This window comes from Salvelinus namaycush, chromosome 3 (genome assembly GCF_016432855.1).
Source record: "Salvelinus namaycush isolate Seneca chromosome 3, SaNama_1.0, whole genome shotgun sequence".
NCBI lineage: Eukaryota > Metazoa > Chordata > Actinopteri > Salmoniformes > Salmonidae > Salvelinus > Salvelinus namaycush.
The window spans coordinates 44,545,277-44,551,276 of NC_052309.1; positions in this window are offsets into that span (position 1 = coordinate 44,545,277).

A 6,000-nucleotide genomic window follows, 5' to 3' on the forward strand; every position below is an offset into this window, starting at 1 on the left:
CCATCGATACAAAGAAAAGAAGCTCGCACTTCGGTGGGCAAGGGAACATGGAGAAATCACTTTCCCAGGCCACAAGATCAAGTTCTACCAGGATTTCAGTTCTAGCCTGGTGAAGAAACGGGCCGCATTCAACGACATCAAGTCCACTCTGTACAAGAAGGGAATCCGCTTTGGGCTGATTTATCCTGCCCGACTCCATGTCACCTTTAACGGCAAGGTTACATTTTTCGAAAATCCTGAGGAAGCTGAGTCCTTCTACCGACAGCGCATACATTGAATGCCTGAATAAGGATGATTTCTCACCTGCCTGTATTATGTGAGTAACGTTAGTTCTAGTGACCATCTGGACACTAGGCTACATACTAGAGGTCGACCGATTATGATTTTTCAACACCGATACCGATACCGATTATTGGAGGACCCAAAAAGTTGATACCGATTAATCAGCCGATTTTTATATATATATTTGTAATAATGACAATTACAACAATACTGAATGAACACGTATGTTAACTTAATATAATACATCAATAAAATCAATTTAGTCTCAAATAAATAATCAAACATGTTCAATTTGGTTTAAATAATACAAAAAGTGTTGGAGAAGAAAGTAAAAGTGTAATATGTGCCATGTAAAAAAAACTAACATTTAAGTTCCTTGCTCAGAACATATGAAAGCTGGTGGTTCCTTTTAACATGAGTCTTCGATATTCCCAGGTAAGAAGTTTTAGGTTGTAGTTATTACAGGACTATTTCTCTCTATACCATTTGTATTTCATATACCTTTGACTATTGGATGTTCTAATAGTTACTTTAGTATTGCCAGCCTAATCTCGGGAGTTGATAGGCTTGAAGTCATAAACAGCGCAATGCTTGATTCACAGCGAAGAGCGGCTGGCAAATGCAGGAAAGTGTTGTTTGAATGAATGCTTACGAGCCTGCTGCTGCCTACCACCGCTCAGTCAGACTGCTCTATCAAATCATAGACTTAATTATAATATAATAACACACAGAAATACGAGCCTTAGGTCATTAATATGGTCAAATCCGGAAACTATCATTTCGAAAACAAAACATTTATTCTTTCAGTGAAATACGTAACTGCTCTTCACACAGTTCGCAACGAGACAGGCGGCCCAAACTGCCTCATATACCCTGACTCTGCTTGCACAGAACGCAAGAGAAGTGACACAATTTCCCTAGTTAAAAGAAATTCATGTTAGCAGGCAATATTAACTAAATATGCAGGGTTAAAAATATATACTTATGTATTGATTTTAAGAAAGGCATTGATGTTTATGGTTAGGTACACATTGGTGCAACAGCAGTGCTTTTTTCGTGAATGCGCTTGTTAAATCACCCGTTTGGTGAAGTAGGCTGTGATTCAATGATAAATTAACAGGCACCGCATCGATTATATGCAACGCAGGACAAGCTAGATAAACTAGTAATATCATCAACCATGTGTAGTTAACTAGTGATTATGTTAAGATTGACTGTTTTTATAAGGTAAGTTTAATGCTAGCTAGCGCCTTACCTTGGCTCCTTGCTGCACTCGCATAACAGGTAGTCAGCCTGCCATGCAGTCTCCTCGTGGAGTGCAATGTAATCGGCCATAATCGGTGTCCAAAAATGCAGATTACCGATTGTTATGAAAACTTGAAATCGGCCCTAATTAATCGGCTATTCCGATTAATCGGTCGACCTCTACTACATACATCTATGGCAATCTATTGATTAGTTTCTCGTGAAATAATCCTACGCTAAAGCTTGCTGGATAGAGTACGTATGTTTGAAGCAGCACATAACTTGTTTCTGTTGTTGACAATGACATACTATACGGTCTCACTGCTTTTTAAACTTCCATTTGATCTTATGTTTCTTAATCAAAGACAATCGCTGGTAAAAGCGCAGCATTTAGATTTCTTTCATTTTACTAAGGCTTTGAACTTGCTGCTCCACTAATGGCAATCTATAGCCTACACTAGCTAGTTAGACACCGATCCTGTCCACCAATATTTGTGTAAATACATTTTTCATTGGCGTTTGCTTGATATATACCTTTTTTTTTTCCTTCTTTTTTTTTACCTCATTATTTTTATGGACACTTAACTACCGTGGTTTACGTTGGCCATGATTGATGAGGTTGGTCACTGACGGTCCTCAGTTACATTCACTTTATCTTGGACTCCACTAAGGCGTCTAATACTATCACTCCTCTCTTCCTATTGTACTCTTGTTTAATTGTTGCACTAGGTGAAGAGTTTAGACCCACGGTTAGTTTGCTTAATTGTACATATCCAAAATGCTGATTGTCTGTTTGTATACTTTTATTGAATTGTTCCCTCCTAACGACGTTTAACAATTTACCAATACAGGGGTTGACCCTTTTCATAGCCTACTGGTTAATTTCAAACCTTTCTCATTACTCAGCCCTGTGGCAACACCTAGTGGATTACATTCATTTTATGGCCATTGAAATCAAACCGCCCACTTAGGAAGCAACACTGATTGACAATAAATTTCACATGCTGTTGTCCAAATGGAATAGACAACAGGTGGAAATTATAGGCAATTAGCAAGACACCCCCAATAAAGGAGTGGTTCTGCAGGTGGTGACCACAGACCACTTCTCTGTTCCTATGCTTCCTGGCTGATGTTTTGGTCACTTTTGAATGCTGGCGGTGCTTTCACTCTAGTGGTAGCATGAGACGGAGTCTACAACCCACACAAGTGGCTCAGGTAGTGCAGCTCATCCAGGATGGCACATCAATGCGAGCTGTGGCAAGAAGGTTTGCTGTGTCTGTCAGCGTAGTGTCCAGAGCATGGAGGCGCTACCAGGAGACAGGCCAGTACATCAGGAGACGTGGGGGAGGCCGTAGGAGGGCAACAACCCAGCAGCAGGACCGCTACCTCTGCCTTTGTGCAAGGAGGAGCAGGGGGAGCACTGCCAGAGCCGTGCAAAATGACCTCCAGCAGGCCACAAATGTGCATGTGTCTGCTCAAATGGTCAGAAACAGACTCCATGAGGGTGGTATGAGGGCCCGACGTCCACAGGTGGGGGTTGTGCTTACAGCCCAACACAGTGCAGGACGTTTGGCATTTGCCAGAGAACACCAAGATTGGCAAATTCGCCACTGGCGCCCTGTGCTCTTCACAGATGAAAGCAGGTTCACACTGAGCACATGTGACAGACGTGACAGAGTCTGGAGACGCCGTGGAGAACGTTCTGCTGCCTGCAACATCCTCCAGCATGACCGGTTTGGCGGTGGGTCAGTCATGGTGTGGGGTGGCATTTCTTTGGGGGGCCGCACAGCCCTCCATGTGCTCGCCAGAGGTAGCCTGACTGCCATTAGGTACCGAGATGAGATCCTCAGAGGATCCTCAGACCCTCTGAGGCCCTGGGTTCCTCCTAATGCAAGACAATGCTAGACCTCATGTGGCTGGAGTGTGTCAGCAGTTCCTGCAAGAGGAAGGCATTGATGCTATGGACTGGCCCGCCCGTTCCCCAGACCTGAATCCAATTGAGCACATCTGGGACATCATGTCTCGCTCCATCCACCAACGCCACGTTGCACCACAGACTGTCCAGGAGTTGGCGGATGCTTTAGTCCAGGTCTGGGAGGAGATCCCTCAGGAGACCATCCGCCACCTCATCAGGAGCATGCCCAGGCGTTGTAGGGAGGTCATACAGGCACGTGGAGGCCACACACACTACTGAGCCTCATTTTGACTTGTTTTAAGGACATTACATCAAAGTTGGATCTGCCTGTAGTGTGGTTTTCCACTTTAATTTTGAGTGTGACTCCAAATCCAGACCTCCATGGGTTGATAAATTTGATTTCCATTGATAATTTTTGTGTGATTTTGTTGTCAGCACATTCAACTATGTAAAGAAAAAAGTATTTAATAAGAATATTTCATTCATTCAGATCTAGGATGTGTTATTTTAGTGTTCCCTTTATTTTTTTTGAGCAGTGTATTACATTTTTTAAATTTCACGGGCGTATGTAACTTCCTTCCTAGGTTGGTTTGGCCTCACTGCACATGTAGGGTAATCAACGGATGCTGAGTAAGAGAGAATTCCTGCTTAGGATTTGTATTTTTCCTTTGAAGGGTGTTGTACTATCATTTTTATTTTTGTGTATGTCGGGAATGTTGGGGGTGGTGGTTGGGGGTGGGGGGTTACGTTGGCATTATCAAAAGATAATTGTGCTCTGCTCTGCTTTCTTAAAAAAATATATTTTTTATTTTTTATTCAGATGTTTTGCTCATGCTGCTCCTCTCTCAATCTCTCTTTTCCTCTTTATTTTTCATTTGGCTTCAGGATGGTACTTTAGGGCTCCCAGTCAGACTGGTGACATGGAACATTCACGGTTGTGGTGGGCAAATTAAGCGCTCCAGAGTATTTTCATATCTGAAGAGCTGGAATACTGATATCGCATTTCTTCAAGAAACACACATACGTGTTAACGACCATACTAGATTGTGTAAAGCATGGGTTGGACAGCTTTTTCATTCTAATTTTAACAGCAAAGCCAGGGGAACAGCAATAGTGATTCACAAACGAGTACAGTTTTCACCCTCACAGATAATTTCAGATCATGGACGTTATACAATAGTTAGTGACACCCTCTTCCAAACCCCTGTAGTACTTGCAAATGTTTACGTCCCCTAACTGGGATGACACTAGATTTATGAAATCTCTTTAAGCCTCTCTCCCTAATCTTGACACCCACCACCTCATCTTCGACGGGGACCTTAACTGTGTTATTGAACCAAGACTTGACCGGTCTAATTCCAGAACCCTTACTCCTTCCGGGATGGCAAAAGCTCTTTCTACATTCATGACCCAAATGGGTTTTGTTGATTTATGGCGCTTCCTCCACCCGGTCAACAAATACTTCTCTTACATTTCTCATGTTCATCAAGCCTACTCGTGCATAGACTACTGTTTTTTAGATAGAGCCCTTCTCCCCTCAGTTAAAACCACAGAATATTCTGCGATCGTGATTTCGGACCATTCCCCCCACATTCTGGACTTAGCACTTACTCCGAATGCAAAAAACTGTTGAATTGGAGATTTAACACGGCCCCATTTTCTAACAAAGAATTCTGTGACTTTATTTCGACCAACATAGATGTATTCATTCGAACAAATAAAAATGATGACATCTCCCCTTCTCTTCTTTGGGAGACTTTGAAAGCTGTACTATGGGGAAAGACGCTCATTATGTCAAACAAAGAAAACTGAAACATCAGGAACTGATGGACTCAATCCTGGCAATAGACCGGCAATATTCAACTTCACCACCCCGTGAAATATATGCAGAGAGGCTGAAACGTCAAACTAAATTTAATCTGCTTTCCACGGATATAGCATAGTTTCTGTTGCAACGAACAAAGGGGACGTACTATTTTTTGGTGACAAGGCCAGCTGCCTTTTGTGGATTTGGTGACAAGGCCAGCTGCCTTTTGGCACACCAACTTAAACGCCAGTCAACATCTCATCTCTCAGGTATATGACTCCTCCCGTAATCTTACAAGTGATCCCTCTAATATTAATTCAACTTGTGTCATTTTATTCTAACCTCTACAAAGCCGAACACCCAACAGATAATACGGCTATGAACAACCTTTTAGATAACTTGGATATCCCATCCATTGATATGGGCATGAGTAAAGTTCTGGACAACCCTCTGCATCTTGATGAGATAACAAAGGGTCTAAAGTTAATGCAAAGTGGCAAGGCCCCAGGCCCTGATGGCTTCCCTGTCGATTTTTACAAAAAATTCTCAGATCGACTCGTCCCAATACTATTAAATATATTCACCGACTCGTTATCACAGGGCCCCCCCCCCCCCCCCGACGCTAACCCAAGCCTCCATCTCACTTATGCTTAAGACAAAGATCTGGCGGAATGTGGTGGATATCAGCCCATTTCACTTTTGAACGCTGATGTTAAATTATTACCTAAGGTTCTAGCATGCAGTTTGGAAC